This window comes from Jaculus jaculus, chromosome 6 (genome assembly GCF_020740685.1).
Source record: "Jaculus jaculus isolate mJacJac1 chromosome 6, mJacJac1.mat.Y.cur, whole genome shotgun sequence".
NCBI classification, from domain to species: domain Eukaryota; kingdom Metazoa; phylum Chordata; class Mammalia; order Rodentia; family Dipodidae; genus Jaculus; species Jaculus jaculus.
In genome coordinates, this window is record NC_059107.1 from 42,743,288 (window position 1) to 42,765,036 (window position 21,749).

Consider the following 21,749-nt stretch of genomic DNA (forward strand, 5'->3'; position numbering starts at 1 on the left):
CTCTTAGAGCTAGACCAGAGGCCACTTGTTAAGGCACTGACAAGCTGTCTTTAAAGATGCATTGAGAAGTCTGGACCTCTGGCTATGACTGAACATGCAAATCGTGTTATACTAATATGTGCCCTCTACCCTGCCCTGATGTCACTGAGGGCCCACTTCAGGGGAGTTACTTCTGATTACTGTGGGGTCATAAATGTAAAAGTTAGTCTCTGTTGAAGAGACAATGCCTTAAAATATACCTTCCCACCCTGAGGCTCTTGCATTCTTACTGCTCCCTCTTCTTCCCTAAGCCTTGGAGGGCTGGGTTGGGTGATGACAATACCTCAGAGAATACATTCCTACTCTGAGGCTCTTAAATTCTTCTACAATGTTCTTTGAACCCTGGATGGTGTGTTATCAGTCTCGTTTAGTGTTACTTTACAAGCCTCTAATTTTCTGCTTTGATGAGTTTTGAATCTCCTCCATGACTATCACCATCTCCCTGGAGGTGGTTCTCAGGATAGTGGTGAGGGCAACACTCATATTTAATCCACTATTTCCTCTGTCATGTTTCCTAGGCCCTACCATATGGGATAGAGATGACTCATGCAAAGTAGTTGGATTTCTTTTGTTATACTGGTAGGTCTTGCAGTAATTCACTGTCATCTATAAAAAGCAGATACTCTAGCCAAGAGTGAGAGAAGAATGAATCAAAGGGACTAAAAATAGACACTTATAAGACATATATATATCCTCATATTTTAGGGAACACAAGCACAAGAGAGAAGAAACAGTTCAGGAGTACAAAACCTTTGATAAATTCAAAAAATCATGTGAACAGAGAATGAGGGAACTGTGGGATACCCTAAAATTACCAAACATCTGGATCATGGGTATGCCAGAAGGAGAAAAAATCCAGGCAAGATGCATAGAGAATATATTCAACAATATTAATGAAGAAAATTTTCTTAATCTTGCAAAGCAGAGGCCCATCCAAGTACAAAAAGCTCACAGAACACCAAACACAAAGGACAAAAGAAAAGACTCTCCACGGCACATCATAGTTAAAACACTAAGCAATGAAAACAAAGAAAGAGTGCTAAAAGCAACTAGAGGAAAACAATTACAAAATTACATGCAAAAGCAATCCCATCAGATTTACCTCAAATTTTTCAAGGAAACTATAAAGCCCAGGAAGGCTTGGAATGGAACAATTCAAAGCCTAAAAAATCCTATGGCTTCCAACCCAAACTACTATACCCAGCAAAAGCATCCCTCATAATAGCTGGAGAAAGAAAACCTTTAGATGACAAAAGCAAGCTCTATGATTATATGAACGCAAAGCCAAAACTACAGGGAATACTTCAGTAAATATTCCACACATAAGAGTAGAACAGCCAACCTCAAAAGCCTACAAGAGGATGAACAAGATAACCAAAACTAGATCAGGCATGAAAAGGTTCCAAGCACCAAACCCCATAAGCTCCCAGCATGGTAGGGATTAAATGAAACCTCACAGTTATAACTTTAAATACTAATGGACTTACCTCACCCATTAAAAAAATAAGTTAACAAGGTGGATCAGAAAAATGGACTCTTCAATCTACTACCTTCAAGAAACCTATCTCACCAATAATAATAGACACCTCCTTAGAGTGGAAAAATGGAAAATGATTTTCCAAGCAAATGGAAATAAGAAACCATCAGATGAGGCTATATTAATATCTGACAAAATAGACTTCAAACCAAATGTAACTGAAAAGGACAAAGAAGGCCACTTTTCACTCATCAACAGAACAATACAACAAGAGGACATCACAACCACAAATCTGTATGCACTAAACATAGGTACACCACAGTTTAGAAAGCAAAACATGCTTGAAAACATATCAGAAATAAATCCCAATACCATCATAGTAGCAGACCTCAGATATCCAAAAATACCCACCCTCAGTAAAAGAAGCACTGCTGGAAATATCACAAGACCTGATCTAAAGCTATACTGCAAAACCATAGTAACAAAACAGCATGATGCTGGCATAAAAATAGACATTTAGACCAATGGAACAGAACTGAAAACCCAGCCCTTAGTTCAAGCAACTACAGTTGCTCTGTCCTAGACAGAGGGGCCAGCAATGTTTGGAGAAAGGTTAGCATCTGCAACAAATAGTTCTGGACAAATAAGACAATCACATGTAGAAAAATTAAACTAAATTCATTCCTCTCACAATGCACACAAAATAACTTCCAAATGGATTAAAGACCTCAACATAATATCTGAAACTCTCAATTACCTGGAAGAAAAAATAGAGGAAACATTCCACAATATAGGAGTAGAAAAAGACTTCCTGAGTAATAGCCCAGTCTCAGGAAATTAAACAGTCACTCAAACAGTATAATCTCATGAAGCTATAAGTTTTTGTACAGAGCAGCATATCACAAACAGAGTAAACAGACTACCCACAGAATGGGAGAAAATCTTCACCAGCTGTATCACAGACAGAGGCTGATTATAGAGAGTCTACAAAGAACACAAAAACTATACAATAAAAAAAAAACAAACAATCCACTCAAAAAAATGTGGCCAAGAACTGGATAGGGAATTCTCAATGGAAGAATTACAGATGGTCAAAACTCACTTATGAAAATGTTCAGCATCCTTAACCATCAGTGAAATGAAAATTATGAGCTATGAGATTCTACCTTACTCCAGTCAGGATGGCAATCATTAAAAAATCAACCAACAATAAATGTTGGTAAGTATGTGGAGAAAGAGTTACCCTCATTGACTGCTGGTGAGGGTGCCCCCACTATGGAAATCAATATGGAGATTCATGAAAGATGACCCAGCTATTTCTCCATTAGTTATCTACCCTAAAGGCTCCAGTTTTCAATGCTCAATCATTTTTATACCTGCTCAACTCACAATAGTTAAGAACTGGGATCAACTGAAATGACCTTAACTTGCTGAATGGATAACAAACATGTGATACATAAACACAAAGGAGTTCTACTCAGTAGTAAGGAAAAATGATACAATGAAATTTGTAGAAAAATGGACAGACTTGGATAAGATCATACTCAGAAAACTCACACACACACACACACACACACACACACACACACAAACATACATTCTCCCTCAGCCGTAGTTCCTAGCCTGAAATAGCTTGAGTTGCAGGCAGGCATATGTGGACAGACAACTTGAGGGTCAGATAACAGGGATGGAATTTGGGGGGGAAGAGGAATGGGAGGGCATGGGAAGATACAAAGCTAAATCCAAAATGAATTCATTTCATGGAATATTTTCTCCCGGGAAGCAGACAAAATGATACAACACTCAACAGGAGTATGCAGGGATTGTCTGGTAAGAAGGGTCCTAGAAAAGGCTGGGTGAAGCCCAGCCCTAAAATATTTGGCTCAGGCTTGTAATTCCCAGTACCAGAAAGTGGTTACAACCCACATTGAGCTGTTGACCAGAGAGACCTATGAGCTCCCCAAAGCAAGACAGGTTTCCATAAAAGTATTTGATTACTTGCCTGAGATAAAAGACCATACTGCTAGGGACATCACATGTTGCCTACCCAGAACATTTAGAAATCCACCAGAATCTAGAAAAAAGTCAGACCTAGATGGTCTCTTCATACAGTGGTGGAAAGTGCTACATGAGCTTCTAGGGAAAAATGGCCAACAACCTTGTGTTTTAGCAGGGGACACTGCTATAGAAAAATAACCAGCCTGACAAGGTGTACATGCCTATGCAATAGTGGCCCCAGCCTAGATGGGAAACCAATGTCTTTCTCATTGGCCAAGAGATCTGCTCAGTGGAAAGGAGCCTTAGCTGGAACTGGGAACCAAGTCAGAATTCTATAGAGACCAAGATAATAGACTCCAATGAGAAGATCTCACTAGTCTTTAGTCAAAAGAGAGGATAGACCCATCAAAATCTCTCTTAATTAACAATGCTTATCCCATCAAACCTACAATGACTCAATTTCTTTTGGAGAATATGTTTTTCTTTTACAGAGGGCAGTAAGAACTGAGAAGATAAACACCCTCACACATTAGCCAGGTTGAGGTGAAGAGGAATTGAAGAGAGGAGCAAGGGTGTTTTCTCAGTGGTGAGCCAATCAAAACCAGTGTCAGGGTCATGGAGATAGACACTGAGGATACTCAAAATGCACCAAAGCAGAAATTCAGAACCTGCTGAGTGCACAACACTAAAATACACTTAAAACACACTCACCATGGCTTAGGGAGTTTTTTGGAAGAGGGAATGGGAAGACTGTTAAGGGCCACAGAGTAGAAGAGAATGTCCACAAGCATTGCCTCCCGCCCCCATACAACAACTGGCTGATGCCCTCACACTGTATAACCCACAATCCCACAGGGATTACCAACAATCCCACTGAGGAGGGCCCCAGTGGAATGGGGCAGGGAGGAGGGAGATAATGGTACTTACTAATTCATGATGTGTACATACAAAGTTTCTGTTTAACAAAAAATAATAATAACAAAAAAATAAAAAGAACTCCCTGTTCAGTTACCTGCCACATTTTTTGATTAAGTAGATTCATTTTTATTGCTTGGGTTTTGGGGTTCTTAGTATTTTCTCGATATTAAATCTCAGCCAGATGTATAACTGATGATTTCCTCCCATTCTGTCATCTAATGACTCTGTTGATAGTTTGCTTATCAGTACAATAGCTTTTTAGTTTCATGTGATCCAAATGGCTGAGTTTTGTCTTATTTACTTGGTTACTAGGTTCTTATTAAGAAGTATTCCCCAGGCTGGAGAAATGGCTTAGTGGTTCGTGAAAACATTTTCCTGTGAAGCCAAGGCTCAATTCCCCAGTACCCATGTAAGCCAAATGTGCAAGGTGGTGTATGCATTAGAGTTTGTTTGCAGTGGATAGAGGCCCTGGTGCACCCATTCTCTTTCTCTGTCTCCCTCAAATACATAAAAATATGAAAATATTGCTAGGTGTGGTGCTTCATGCCTTTAATACCAGCACTTTGGAGGCAGAGGTAGGAGGATCACCATGAGTTCAAGGCCACCCTGAGATGACATAATGAATTCCAGGTCAGCCTGAGCTACAGTGACACCCTACCTTGAAAAACCAAATATATATTAAAATATTTTTAAAAATTAAAAACAAAAAAATTTGCACCCCTCTATCTGGAGGGTTCTGTCTTCTTTTACTTTTATTCATTTAGAATTTCAGGTCTTATATTGAAGTCTATGACCCAATATTTTTGTCTATGAGTTAGCTTATTTCTCTTAACATAATGATTTCATGTTCCACTAACCCTAACCCTAGCCCTACAAATACCATGATTTCATTCTTAATTTCTCAATAAAATTCTGTTGTGTATATATACTCCATTTCTTTTATCCATTCATCAGTTGCTGAACATCTAGGCCAATTCTATTTCCCAGCTACTGTTAAAAGATACAAAACCAGGAAATATATGAAATAATCTCTGTGGCATTTGACTTCACCTACATCTGGTCTATACCAGGAATTGGTATAGCATGGTCATATATTTCTAGAATGGCTCTACCCACAGATGTAAAGTAGTCCAAGTGGCTCTCCTTCTCCAAGCCCAAATTCTCATGTGCCATTCTCCACCTAAGCAACAAAGTGACATTCCTCATGATGGCGCCAACCTCCCATGGACTATGGGTATTTCCTTGGGAAGTGTGTCATCACTATGTTACCAAAGGGACACCTTGTCCCTTATACCAGGGCCAATATTAAGAAATTAAATGAGGGCTGGAGAGATTGCTTAGTGGTTAAGCACTTGTCTGTGAAGCCTACGGACTCTGGTTCGAGGCTCGATTCCCCGGGACCCACGTTAGCCAGATGCACAAGGGGGCTCATGCATCTGGAGTTCGTTTGCAGTGGCTGGAAGCCCTGGCATGCCCATTCTCCCTCTCTCTCTCTCCTCCCTCCCTCCTTCTCTCTGTCTGTTGGTCTCAAATAAATAAATAAAAATAAACAAAAAAAATAAAGTTTTAACCACTACAAAGTAAATTTGTCACAATGCAATAGTAATATCAGACATTTCACTGCCATCAGAATTATTCATAAAATTCTGAAATACTTGCAATAGAAATTAAGATCTGATACTTACAGCATGTGAGCTAATTATTAACTAATAATTAGAGACATCAGTGAAATGTTTCCAAATGGACTGTGCTAATGGAGCCAAACCACTGGGATGATCATATCACATACCAAGTCAGTATAAAAAATGGAATAAATTTTGAAATTAATTTAAAAAGTTATTCTAGCCGGGCGTGGTGGTGCACGCCTTTAATCCCAGCACTCGGGAGGCAGAGGTAGGAGGATCGCTGTGAGTTCAAGGCCACCCTGAGACTACAGAGTTAATTCCAGGTCAGCCTGGACCAGAGTGAGACCCTACCTCGAAAAACCAAAAAAAATAAAAAATAAAAATAAAATAAAAAGTTATTCTATAATGATTATAGCCTCAAAGTTTAAGAAAATATACAAAAACAGATAATGAACAATGTAAGTTGTATTCAAATGACTCAACATGATGGAGTTCAAGTATGGGTTTCTTGATACTCTGTCTTCTGGGTCTATTTTGATAGACAACATTGTACTCTCTGGCTATGGTTGCAGATTAATCTGTTTCTTGTTGCACTTTACAAATTTTCACCTCACATATTTTCATGTTTTCTGTTAGGCATTTGCACATTATGGATTTTGTTTTGTCTTCTTGAAGATTTTGTTATTTTATGATAAAATGATCTTTATGTAAATTCTCTTTCTCTGAAATGTGCTCTGTCAAAAACCAATAGAGCTATTTCTGCTATTTTTATTAGTGTGAGCATCCCTTTATTTAACCAATTACTTTTCACATAATTAGTCTTTCTTTTAATATGAAAAGTTGAGTTTCTTATGGACACAGTTGTTATATTTAATCAAGCTTTTTATTCTCTCTCTCTCTCTCTATTTTTTTATACCTTTTCTCTACCCTTCTCACCATTGACATTCAAGGTGATTATTGATATTGTTAATCCAATATCCACCATACCTGTCATTTTTATTGTTCTTTGTTTCTATTTGGAAATTCCACTCTTGAACTTTTCTGTTAGCATTTTAACTGAGCATTTCATATGTTTTAATTTTCTTTAATTTGTTGATATATCACTTATCTCTTTGTTTACTAGTTCCAGTGGTTTCCCTAGAGTTTGAAGTATGCATTTATGGATAAACCAAACCTATATCCATATAAAACTCATCTAGGGTACTGTTGATACTTTGTAATAAAACAATTCAAAAGTTGATCAAAAATACCTTGTTTTGAAAGTTAACAGATTGCTAGTATAAGTATGTGGTATTATTAATATAAAATGAGCAATGATGAATTATTACAAAACAAATTCCTCTGATAATGGATGTTAGTCATAAAAGCTCTTATCCTTATCAAATTAGCATGTTAAATAAAGTATGCTATTAAAGCTAAGCAAAACTAATGTAGAAAAGCCATTGTTTGATTGAAATGAAATGTCTTTCATCAAAGTGATATCTTCCATGGGGGTTTGAAGGATGCATTGGCCTCTTCATTCTCCTCTGAAACCTGAAAATCTGCTCATGCATATATCAGGACACATGCCTCCCTAGGCAGAGAGGGAAGTAATGGGAGGACCATATTGTGTGAAGAAGAAGCTACTGCCTAGGGAACCCACAGACAAAGGAGGATTGTTCTGGAGGCACTGCAGAGTGGGATACAGCACTGCTCACAGTAATAACACGTCACAGCTTTAGTGTGGACATTCATGACGATGAGAGTGAAATCTATCACAAGCTGTGGTCACTGATCCAATCATTGATCCAAAATACCCTGGTGCATGTCCATGTGAAGAGATTAGGGGCAGCTTCGAGTTTCTGTTTGCATTAGGCTAAATACCTCTTATTTCTGGAGTTCCATATAGATTCCACTGACCTTGTGGCTGATGGAGCACCTGCACCCCACTTGAGGGAGTGTTCTAAGAGTCACCAGTAATCAGAATAGATATTGAACATGCACTTTATTATATATAATATGTATGTATGTGTGTGTGGTTATATATAAATCAAAATGCATGTCAAAATGTAGATTATTCACTTAGGAAGGGGAGGCAAGAGGATCAGGAATTAAAGAAAATCTTCAACTACATAGTGTGTTTGAGTCCAGAAGAGGGTAAATGAAACCCTGGCTCAAATAAAAAACACCTATATGGGCTGGAGAGATGGCTTAGCGGTTAAGCGCTTGCCTGTGAAGCCTAAGGACCCCGGTTCGAGGCTCGGTTCCTCAGGTCCCATGTCAGCCAGATGCACAAGGGGGCGCACGTGTCTGGAGTTCGTTTGCAGAGGCTGGAAGCCCTGGTGCGCCCATTCTCTCTCTCTCCCTCTCTCTGTCTTTCTCTCTGTGTCTGTTGCTCTCAAATAAATAAATAAATAAATAAATAAATAAATAAATAAAGCTAGCAGGACTTTTTAAAAAATAAATAAATAAATAAAAATAAAAAACACCTATAATGTATAAATGTTTACATGACAATCAGTTTTAACTGAAATATTTTAAATAACATGTTGAATTATTCCAAAATCATAGTTATTACTCACCTGAGCCCCAGAACATTGGAGTTGGGCTGAGGCACCATCTTGATGCTGTTCACCTGTGTGATGCACTCAGGCTCTGTCTCTTGGGAAAGCCTGCTAGTACTAAAGGAGCTCAAACAGCCAGGCTTGGGCTGCAGAGCATGTGTGAAACATCACAGAGTCTGCAAAAGCACATGTGCAGTGAGTCCTGAGGGCAAATAGTGGAAATATGGCACATGGGAATGACCTGAACCAGGTAAGGTGGTCATGTGATTACAAATGACCAAAATTCAACTCTGAAATATAATATTCAAAATTGGACTATATTTAAAAGATTAAATATTTTATGTCAGATATACTGTTTCCAAACCAGCAGAAGAGATTTGGTGGTGATAGCACCTGCAAGAATAAAGAACATACTAGATTCAAGGATACAAATGAGTATTTGCTAATGACAAGACCTCAACTGTGCAAGACAATTGTCTGGACTGAGACTGGATAGAGAGCAGGAGTGATAGCCTGAAGCATCTGGGGTGCATCAGCTGGATGTGGATAGTCAAGCAAAGCTAGGAAGGGAGCCCATCCTCCTCGCTTGGAAGGAAGGAAATCCCTCACTATATCTGGCCACAGTAGAAGTAACACGACAGTGCAGTCATAGAGGATCAAGGCCAATAGCTTAGCTATAGACGATATGTAAGTGATGACAGGATCTGTCCTTCCTTATTAAGTCCTGACTCTATGGTTCTTTGAGGCTGTGGTTGTTGTTACTGCTCTCTAACTCACACCAAGTACATCATAGAAAGGTAATCAAATATCAACCATATTGACAGACACCAAGAAAAGAATCTGAGTCTATGAACTCTTTCCTCTGACACTGTGCCACAATTAATGGACCCTGTCCTATATAGAACAGTAGCAAGGAAAGCATGCACTGAGACTTGAATTGTACAAAATAACTTTCTACTCTCAAGCAGACAAGTAATACTGTCCTGTTGGCCCCAGAAAATAATACATTCATTGGAGAAAAATCTGAAGACACCTCATGTGACTTGGTAACAGAGGAACCCAGAGCCCTTGCTGAGTTCCTGAGATGAGCCAGCTCTGCACCTGTGCCGTGCAGATTTGTGTGATCCCTGAGGGATGGGATTCTTAACAGGCTGGGCACACCCAGCAGTCCCAGTCAGGACACAGCATGAATATGAAGGTCCCCACTCAGCTCCTGGGACTCCTTTTGTTCTGGCTCTCAGGTCAGCAAGAACAATGGGAATTTGCCTATCTAGGTGGTCAATGATACCTGGTTCCTGATTGGCCAGGTAAATTCTCTTATAAAATGCTTAATGGTATTGATATTTGTTTTGTATTTCATTCCAGATCAGATGTGATATGCAAATCCAGACTCCATCTTCTCTGTCTGCATCTCTGAGAGACATAGTCATCATCTCCTGCCAAGCTAGTGAGAATATTAATACCTTCTTAGTTTGGTATCAGCAGAAACCAGGGAAAGCTTATAAACTACTGATCTACTATGCATCCACCTTGGAAGATGGGGTTTCCTCCAGCTTCAGTGGCAGTGGATCTGGGACAGAGTTTTCTCTCACCATCAGCAGCTTAGAGCCTGAAGATGGTGAACAGCAGAGTGAATACCCACTCACAGTGATACAGACCATAACATCAATCACCCAGGGAAGCATAAGTGAGAGCTCCTGGTGTCTACATCAGCTCACAGTGTTCTTACATATAGCCAGGCTTTGAAAGACACTGAGCTTTAGTAGAAGCTGCCAGGCATCCTCCTTCCATTTTAACTCCGTCATTGGTCTCTGCTTTAGCAGCACGGAAGTAACTAGTGCCCTCTTGATTCCATGAAGCACAGATGTTACTACATGTGGCACATCTGAGTTGCATCATCAGTTAGGTTCATACAATGAAATGGAAAGCAACATATGTAGGAGCAGCAGGAGATGTTTTAGTGCAGGATATTAGAGTCTAATCTATAGCCATTTACTGGCATCGGTTATGAATTAGGTGGTCAGGAATGTTCATAACGGATATAGACCATACTCTGCAGCTGGACTAGGTGTCAAAACTCACAGGTCACTGAAGGCATGGACTGCATTAGCCTGTGCTCCTGACTCTTGTCCTTTTAATCCATGGTTTGGTACCAGTAGACCCATCTGCCTGCAACAGCTTACTGATCATTCTGCATCCTCATCGCTGTCTATGCATCTTGTACAATTGCTAGTATAGATGATAGATAGATAGATGGCAGGTAGGTAGGTAGGTAGATAGATAGATAGATAGATAGATAGATAGATAGATAGATAGAGACAGAGCAATAATAGATACAAATAGATATAAAATTTACTTCTCATATTCTGACTATCACATTACATGGGATAGACCCTAATTGAGCAATTTTATAGGAAACCATATAAGAAAACATTGATTAATACAGAATATTACTCCAGAAGTCACCATTGTTATCTATATAACTTGTATCTTGTCAAAATGGAAATTAGAAATCTGCCTTCCAGAAATATTTTTGGGGTTTGTTGGGGGGATGACCATTGTTATATTTTATGTGAAACTAAATAATCTAGTACTGATGGACAAAAATAATACCATGTTTATTCAGTGTTTTAAATTTGTAACCTATACATCCATCATAATCAAAAGCTACAAGTTTCCATCCTACCCAATCATTCAACAGGCTGCCCTGCATTTTAGGTTTGAAATTTCCTTTTCCAATCCAGCTTCCATCTTCATCACTCTTTTCAGGCATTTGGTAATATTTCCCACAGTTCTTCACCACATAGGATGAGCAGTGGTGTGGGTCTTGATGATTTTTTAAAAAGTATGCATTTTTCCTTCAAACATGTCAATATGTATACTCACACTGCATATACACACATGTATAAGTGCTACATCTATCTTCTCACACCATCAAGATCATGGAATGCATAAATAGAACAAAATACTCAGGTCTTAGTAATTTGTCTTGACCTTTCTGCCTTAGGTGAAGCATCTCATCTTATCTGCCCATAAGACTGAGTTTATGTAATCAGCTCCCAGGTTACCAAGCCCTTGGACTCAGACTTCATGATATCACCAGATTTCTTGTATCTCCAGCTTAATGGCAGAAGATCATGGAATATATTCACTTCTTGAATTTAATTTTGATTTATTTCTTCTGTAGTTCATCATCATGTCATGAGTAGGATGAATTTGTGATGCTTTCAATTTTCCAATTTTCCTTTAATTATTGATGAACCAATTTTGCCCAGTAAATAATTTTATATAACATACATGCTTTGGGTGTCTTTATATCATGAAGATGCTGCAATTTATTGTAAGACTCAAAGCAAATTAAAAATATGTCATGCAAGTTGGGTGTGGTAGTGCATGCCTTTAATCCTAGCACTTGGGAGGCAGAGGTAGGAGGATTGCCATGAGTTCAAGGCTACCCTGAGACTCCATAGTGAATTCCAGGTCAGCCTGGGCTAGAGCGAGACCCTACCTCAACCCCCCCCAAAAAAAAATGTGTCTTGTGTTAAGTCTCCTATGGGAAAGACAATCTCTTTTTGCATTTTTATTAGTTATGTACACAATGTATACAGTCATGTTGGTATCATCATTAGCCTCCTCCCATAAATGGGATAGCCTTTGTTTCTTTAGAGAGAATTTAATAAGTGAAGGTCCTCTTGTAGCCTGCAATTGGTGGGAGCTTGCTAATGGAGAGTGGGCTCATTTTTTATATGGTTCTGACTTGATTCCCAGCTCCAGCTTTGGGATCTGTTCCACTGAGCAGATCAGTCAGCCAAATCAAGAGCAGTTGGTTTCCCAACATGGCTGTGCACCAATATCACACTTGTGTGAGCATCAAGTCAGGTTATTTGCTGCTGAGTATCTTAGACCTTGAGTTACTTGGACAGATGTTGGTAATTTTCCCCCAGTTGCTCTTGTATAGCCTTCTGGCACTAGATGAGCTAACTCTCTGGGAACTGACTCTCTTCCAGTTTCCAGCCACTTCACTCCATGTTAAATACCAGCAGCATATGGTGTCTTCAGCAGTATGGTCTTATCACTAACCTTTGGTGGGTCATCAAGTACTGTGACAGAAGTCTGTCTTCTTTTGGGAAACCTTGTAGGTCTCTCTGATCAACAGCTCATTTTGGATATTAGCCACATGCTGGTACTGGGAGTTACAGATCAGTGCGCAAGAAGAGAAAGAAAAAGATAATATAAAAGAGGTAGAAATAAGAGGGAGAGAAAGAGAGAGAGATTAGCAGGGTCCAGTTTTATGTCCCCTGCCTCTACCTTCACCCACCCCCCTGCCCCACCCCACCCCTATTGTCCGGTCCTTGAGATGCTTATTGGGTATGTAAGCATCTCCGTTAGATTCAGATTAGGACACAGAGATGAGTGAGACTATGTGATGATTATCTTTATATGATAGGGTGAGTTCACTGAGAATGCTCTGTTCCAGGTTTGGCCATTTTTTTTGAAATTTCATTCTGTTGTTTTTCCTTACTGCTGTGTAGAATTCCATCCTGTAGTTATACTACATCTTGGTTACCCATTCATCTAATGATGAATATCTGGGTTGATTCTAGCTCTTAGCTATTAAAAATTGAGCAGCTATAAACATGGTTGAGAAATCTCTCTGAACTGAGGCTTGGACCTTTTAGGATACATGTCCAGTAAGGGAATAACTGGGTCTGTTGGTAACTGTGTAGTCAACCTTTTTAAGAGACGCCATGTTACTTTCCAAAATGGTTGTACCATCTTACATTCCCAACAGTGAATGAGGGCTCCTACTTCTCCACATCCTTAACAGCATTTATTTTCATTTGATTTTTTTAATGTTTGCTATCCTTACTGGGATAAGGTATCATCTCATAGTTATTTTAATTTGCATTTCCCTAATGATTAGTGATGATGAACATTTTCTTAAGTGTGTGTTTTCCATTGTGTTTCTTCCTCCAAGAACTGCCTGTACAGTTCTTTGCCCCATTTTGTGAGTGGGTTGCTTGACCTTTTATTGTTTAGGTTTTTGAGTTCATTCTACATTCTAGAAATTAGGCCTCTGTCAGCCAGCAAATATTTTCTCCCATTCTGTTGTTAATCTGTTGGTTCTGATTATTGTAAATTTGTCTGTGAAGAAACTTTTTGGCTTCATGCAATCCTAATGGTTGAGTGATTGTTTAAGATCCTGAGTTTTGTTCCTATATCACGTAAAGTGTCTCATTTTTTTTTCTTTGAGTAGTAACCAAGTTTCCAGTCTTACATTGAGGTCTTTGGTCCATTTGGACTTGATTGTTGTGCATGGCAAGATGCATGGATCAAGTTTCAATTTCCTGCATATGGATATCCAGTTTGCCCAACACCATTTGTTGAAGATGCTGTCTTTTGTCCAGCATTGTTAGGGCCTTTGTCAAATATCAAGTAGCTGTAGTTAATTGACCCAAAGTGTGGGTCCTTGATTCTGTTCCATTGGTTTATACTCCTGTTTTTATGCCAGTACCTGCAGTTTTTATTACCATGGCTTTGTAATATAGCTTTATATAAGATATGGTAATGCCTCCAGAGGTATTTGCTGAGGATATGCTTGGATATCTGAGACCATCTCCCTTTCAATATGAATTTTGAGATAATTTATTCTATCTCTGTGAAGAACAATATTGGGATTTTGATTGGTATTGCATTAAATCTATAGATTACCATTGATAGCATTGCCATTTTCACAATGTTAATTCTGCCTATCCAGGAGCATAGGAGGTCTTTCCATTTTCTCAAGTGCTCCTCAATTTCTTTTTTTGAGTGTTTTCATTGCATAGATCTTTCACTTCCTTGGTTAATGTTATTCCAAGGTATTTTATTTTATTTTTTTGTTGCTATTGAAAGTGGGACAATGTAACTTGTTTCTTTTTCTGTATCTCTGTCATTTTCATATAGAGAAGCTTCTGACTTTATTTTTTTATTAATTAGTTTTGCACTCAGTGAATGCAGTCAAGTTGGTATCATTGTTGGCCTCCTCTCTGTCCTTCCCACTCCTCCTGGCCCCTCCTTTTTGAGATATATTAGTCATGCATTTTGGAGTTAGCCCTTAGTTATGGGTAGGAGAAACTGTCTCTGTATAACATGACCCAACATGTGGCTCTGACATTCTTTCTGCCCCCTCTTCTGCAAAATTTCCCTGAGCCATGTTGGGTTCATTTTAAGTCTGATCCAGTGATAAGGTCTTGGGAGCCTCTGTACCAAGCTCCTGATTTTTATGCATTGATTTTGTATCCTGCTACTTTGCTAAAGGAGTTAATCACCTTTAAGAGTTTTGGAATAAAGGCTATTGGGTCTCTTATTTATAGAATCATGTCGTCTACAAATAGAGCTAACTTAACTTCTTCCTTTCCAAACTGTATCACCTTTCTTTCTTTCTCCTGTCTTATTTCTTGAGCTAGGACTTCTAGTACTATATTGAAGAGCTCAAGTGAGAGTGGACACCCCTGTCTTTTCCTGATCTCAATGGTAATTCCTTCAGTGTCTCTCCATTAAGTATTATTTAGGCTTTAGGAGCTTTATATATAGCCTTCATTATGTTGAGATATAAACTGACCATGCCAATTCTCTCCAATATTTTGATCATGAAGTGATGTTGTACTTTGTCAAAGGCCTTTTCTGCAACTATCAAAATGATCATGTGGTTTTTGTGTTTAGCCTTGTTTATGTGATATAGTACATTGACAGATTTCTGTATGTTGAAGCACTCCTTCGATCCTGGGATGAAGCCTATTTGATCAAGGTGGTAATGCTTTTGATGTGTTTTTAGATTTGGTTTGCAAGAGTTTTGTTCAGGATCTTTGTAGCTAAGTTCATCAGGGAAATAGGCCTGTAGTTTTCTTTTCTTGTGGCATCTCTGCCTAGTTTTGATATTAGGGTGATACTAGCTTCATAGAAGGAGTTAGGGAGCTTTACCTATTCTCTGATTGTATGGCATAGTTTGAAAAATATTGGTTTCAATTCTTCCATGGAAGTTTGATAGAATTCAGCTGAGAAGCCATCTGATCCTGGACTCTTCTTTTGGGGGAGGTTTTGGATTACCTTTACAATCTCTATGGGTTTGATAGGTTTGTTTCAGGGATTAATCTACTCTGAATTTAGCTTTGGTAGGTGGTATGTGTCCAGCAATTCATCCATTTCCTCCATATTAACCAGTTTTGTGGAGTAGAGGTTTTTGAAATAAGTCCTAGTGATTCTCCTAATTTCACAGATGTCCATTGTGATCTCTCATTTTTCATTCCTAATTTTGTTAATTTGAAGCATCTCTTTTGTTTGCTTGATCAAATTGGTCAGGGGTTTGTTAATCTTGTTTATTTTTTCAAAGAACCAGCTCTTTGTTTCGTCAATTTTCTTAATTGTTTTCTTAGGTTCCAATTCATTAATTTCTGCTCTGATTTTAATTATTTATTTCCATCTGGAGCTTTTTGGGTTGGATTCTTCTTGCTTTTCCAGTGCCTTTATGTGGATGGTTAAGTTATTGATCTGGAATCTCTCTGTCTTTGTTATGAAGGCATTTAGTGCTATGAATTTTCCCCTGAGGATTGCCTTCATTGTGTCCCATAAGTTGTGGTATGATGTTTTCTAATTTTCATTCATTTCTAGAAATTTCTCAATTTCATTTTTTATTTCATCTACTACCCATTTATTATTTAAAAGTGTGCTGTTCAATTTCCAGGAGCCGGTGGGATTCCTGGTGCTTCTTTTTGTTAATTTCTCGCACTATAACATTGTGATTTGATATCATGCAGGAAATTATGTTGATCTTCCTAAATATATTGAGGCAGCCTTTGTGACCCAGTATATGATCTGTTTTAGAGAAGGTTCCATGGGCTGCTGAGAAGAACGTGTAATCTGGAGATTTGGGGTAGAATGCTCTGTAGATGTCTGTTAGGTCTAATTGTTCTATGTGGATGGTTTTTTTGAGCTTTTTCACTTCCCTGTTGATTTTCTGTTTGGATGATCTATCTATTGCTGATAATGGAGTATTGAAGTCCCTGACTATGATGGTGTTGGTGGTTATGTCTGTTTTATTGTCAAGTAGGTTTGGTTTTATGAACTGTGGTGTCCCTGTGTTTGGTGCATAAATATTTATGTTTGTGATATCCTTTTATTGGATTGTTCCTTTGATAAGTAGGAAGTGATCTTCTTTGTCTTTTTTGATTACTTTTGGTTTGAAGTCTATTCTATCTGATATTAGTATAATTATGCCTGCTTATTCTTATTCCCATTTTCTTGGAATATCATTTCCACCATTTCACCCTGAAGAGGTCTATGTCTTTAGTAGTGAGGTGGGTTTCTTGAAGACAACATACTGAGAGTTCTAATTTTCTGATCCACCCTGTTAGCTTATGTGTTTTGATGGGTGAATTAAGGCCATTAATATTTAGGGAAATGACTGTGAGGTTTGATTTGATCCCTACCATATCATGTTGGTTTATATGGTTTGGTGTTTTCTTGGACTTTGTGGTTTTTTGTACCTTCTCTGTGTTTGGTTATTGTGATCTGTTTCTTGTAGACAACTGAGGTTGGTTATTTAACTCTTCTCTGTGGAGAATTTCCTGAAGTACTCTCTGAAGGTTTGTCTTTGTGTTCATATAGTTGTAAAGCTGAGTTTTATTGTGGAAAGTTTTTCTTTCACCCTTTATTATAAGAGATGCTTTTTCTGGGTACAGTAGTTTGGGTTGGAAGCCATAGGTTCTTAGACTTTACAGTGTTCCATTCCAGGCCCTGTACAAATCATGTGTGTACCCACATCAAAATTTCTCTCAAGGCTGGGTGTGATGGTGCATGCCTTTAATCCCAGCACTTGAGAAGCAGAGGTAGGGGGATTTCCATTAGTTTGAGGCCACCCTGAACTAGATGACATAGTGAATTCCAGGTCAGTTTGGGCCAGAGTGAGACCCTACCTCAAGAAAACAGAAAAAAAGGCTTTTAAGCTCTTAGTCATATCACCTTTAATCAAAGCTTCTCTTGGGCTAGAGAGATGGCTTAGCAATTAGCCTAAGGACCCAAGCTTTATTCCCCTGATGATTGTAAGGACCAAAAGGCAGGTAGAAACAACCTGAGGCACGGCTTCCCCCAGAGAACAGTCCTAATTACCCCACATTGAACACCAATAACCTTACTGAGGAGGGTCCACAGGGTGATGGGGAATAGAGAAGGGGACATACAAAACCTATGTTAAAATATTAATAATCGATTAATAATTTAAAACACCATAAAAATTGAAAAAAAAAAGAATTTTCTGTTTCAGTAGACAGGTTACCACAAGACTGGGAAAAGAGGCAACTGTAATAATGACTTAGCAGTGAACTTGTTTGCCTGCAAAATGAAAGGACCCAGGTTCAACTTTACAAGACCCACATAAGCCAGATACACAAGGTGGCACATGTGTCTAGAGTTTGTTTGCAGAGGCTGGAGGCCCCACCTATCTGCCTCTTTGTCTCTCCCCCTCTCTCAAATAAATAAATAAAAGTAAAATACCTTGGGCTGGAGAGATGGCTTTGTGATTAAAGTGCTTGCCTGTGAAGCCAAAGGTATACCCATTCCCCCCACCTCTCTCTCTCTCTCTCTCTCTCTCTCTCTCTCTCTCTCTCTCTCTATATATATATATATATATATATATATATATATATATATATATACATACATACATACATATACATACATACGTATACATACACACACATATATATATAATATTACATATGTATAATATAATATTAAATATATATAAATAAATAAAATAAGCTTTAAAAAGTGTGGGAAAAGAGGGGTTGAGGAAGAAAATGGGGAAACAGTGATCATAGAAACACAAAAGAAACAATTGGGGAAAGGAAGACAGAGTCATGAACACGAGTGAAAAGATAGATGGAATAATCAAAAAACAAATTTTAAGAATACCATAATTAAAACTAGTACTATGCATACTGTTTCTAAGTTTTAAAATAAAATTTAAAAAGAAACTTCTGTTTCATAGATTGACCCTATCTTTAAAAAAAAAAAAAACTGGAAACTATATTTGAAATGTCCTGTGAGGAGAGAAAATTAAGAAATTGAGCCTCAGTGAGCAGCAAACCCAGGAGGTTTTTGTTAAGGACGAGAGCACTGAAAAAAGTCCATGCTCTGCTGACAGTGATCGTGCGCAGCATCTTTAGCCTCCACAGGATGGGTGGTGACGGTAAAATCTGCCCCAGAGCCACCACCACTGAATCTGGCAGGAACCCCTAACTCCAGGTTGGTTGCATAATAAATCAGGAGTTTGGGAGACTGTCCTGGTTTCTGCTGATACCAGTGTATAAAACTATTGTCAAGTATGTCATTGACACGCTCGCTGGCCCTGCAGGAGATGATAGCCTTCTCCCCTAGAGATATGGCCAAAGAGGCTGGAGACTGGGTCAGCACAATGTTCCCATTGGAGGCTGGAATGATAAACACACACACACACATCACTGTCACAGACTTACCATAGCCGCCCCAAAGGGAAACCATTGCCTGTGAAATCTGCGACAACTGTCGTGAATGTCATTCTGAGAAACCACAAAATAAAAGGAAACTGGGAAATTTAAAACCAAATGCAAATGCTTATAGTGATAAAGAACTCAGAGAGACCAGAACCGGAAGTGCGATGGGCTGGGCCTGAGCGGAAAACGCCGCGGAGCCGGAGCTGGACGCGGCCGTGGCTCCATCGCCCTCGCGGAGGTGTGCGCGGGCCTCGCCCATCGTCCCGGCGGCACCGCCGCAGGGCCCCGGGCGCCGCGAGGGATCACGTCCACAGCCTCCGCTGCCTCCTCGTCGACATCGCCGGCCAGTGACATGATCGAGGCTCCCTCCCAGGTCCTTAACTTTGAAGAGATCGACTACGAGGAGATCGAGGTGGAAGAGGTTGTTGGAAGAGGAGCTTTGGAGTGGTCTGCAAAGCTAAGTGGAGGGCAAAGGATGTTGCTATTAAACAGATAGAAAGTGAATCTGAGAGGAAAGCTTTCATTGTAGAGCTCCAGCAGTTATCCCGTGTGAACCATCCTAATATTGTAAAATTGTATGGAGCCTGCTTGAATCCAGTGTGTCTTGTGATGGAGCATGCTGAAGGAGGCTCTTTACATAACGTGCTGCATGGTGCTGAACCACTGCCATGTTACACTGCTGCCCACGCAGTGAGTTGGTGTTTACAGTGCTCCCAAGGTGTGGCTTATCTGCACAGCATGCAGCCCAAAGCTCTCTTTCACAGGGACCTGAAACCACCAAACTTGCTGCTGGTTGCTGGGGGGACAGTTCTCAAAATCTGTGATTTTTGGTACAGCCTGTGACATTCAAACACATATGACCAAATAACAAAGGCAGTGCTGCTTGGATGGCACCTGAAGTTTTTGAAGGTAACAATTACAGTGAAAAATGCGATGTCTTCAGCTGGGGCATTATCCTTTGGGAAGTGATAAGGCATCGCAAACCCTTTGATGAGATTTGTAGTCCAGCTTTCCGAATCATGTGGGCTGTTCATAAGGGTACACAACCACCACTGATCAGAAATTCACCTAAGCCTATTGAGAGCCTGATGACTCGTTTTTGGTCTAAAGATCCTTCTCAACGCCCTTCAATGGAGGAAATTGTGAAAATAATGACACACTTGATGCGGTACTTTCCAGGAGCAGATGAACCATTACAATGCCCTTTTCGGTATTCTGATGAAGGACAGAGTAATTCTGCCACCAGCACAGACTCATTCATGGATATTGCTTCTACAAATACCAGTAATAAAAGTGACACGAATATGGAGCAAGTTTCTGCCACAAATGATACTATTAAGTGCTTAGAATCAAAATTGTTGAAAAATCAGGCAAAGCAGCAGAATGAATCTGGACGTCTGAGCTTGGGAGCCTCCTGTGGGAGCAGTGTGGAGAGCTTACCCCCACCCTCAGAGGGCAAAATGTCAGAAACAGAAGCTAGGATCACTGGAAGCACAGGCAACGGGCAACCAAGACGTAGATCCATCCAAGACTTGACTATTATTGGAACGGAACCTGGTTGGGTGAGCAGCAGGTCATCTAGTCCTAGTATACGAATGATTACCACCTCAGGACCAACCTCAAAAAAGCCAGCCCGCAGTCATCCATGGACCCCTGATGATTCCACAGATACCAATGGATCAGATAACTCCATCCCCATGGCTTACCTTACATTAGATCACCAGCTACAGCCTCTAGCACCATGCCCAAACTCCAAAGAATCCATGGCAGTGCTTGAGCAGCATTGTAAAATGGCACAAGAATATATGAAAGTTCAAACAGAGATTGCACTGTTATTACAGCGAAAGCAAGAACTAGTTGCAGAGTTGGACCAGGATGAAAAAGACCAGCAAAATACATCTCATCTGGTACAAAAACAAAAAGCTTTTAGATGAAAACAAAAGCCCTTCTACTTACTATCAGCAATGCAAAAAACAACTAGAGGTCATCAGAAGTCAACAGCAGAAATGACTAGGCACTTCACGATTCTCTGGGACCATTAAAATGTTAAATATGCAGACTTTTTTTAACAAAAGAAAAATCCTCATGACAATTCATGAGTGTTAGCTTTTTGGCATGTTCTGAATGCCAAATGCCTATATTTGCTGCATTTGTTACTTGTTTATTTTCTTCTCATAGTGGCACTGTCTTGTTGCAGACCATGGTGGCATTTATGACTTGGGTAAGCAACAGTTCTGAACTTCTAAAAAAATGTGAACTGTGGCTGTGCATGCGCATGTGTGAAGCTAGTCAACAGCGTGGGGTGTCAACTTGCTATGTGCAAGCATTGTCTTTAGCCATAGAAATGAAACCTCAAGAATGAGTTTGTTCATACATCTCAACCGAAAATACTAACCTTTTTCCCCCCAAAAGATGATATGTACCAAGTTAAAGACAGGGTGTTATAAATCCAAAATAGTTGGTAGTACATTACAGAAATATAGAGTCTTCAGGGTAAGTTCAGAGGAAGGGCCTTGGTGCCAGTACATCTTTGGATCAGTGCTGAACATAGTTCCTTCTGTAAAATGTTTAAAGGTAAGTGGTAATTGCTATATTTAAGGAAAGCAATTTTGCCAATTTTCATTAGACTAAAAATGAT

General features: G+C 39.3%; 1 pseudogene; it reads left to right on the forward strand.

Moving 5' to 3' along the window:
• The first annotated feature begins 8,823 nt into the window (after positions 1-8,823).
• On the forward strand, positions 8,824-21,121 carry LOC123461499 (annotated as a pseudogene).
• The last annotated feature ends 628 nt before the right edge of the window (positions 21,122-21,749 follow it).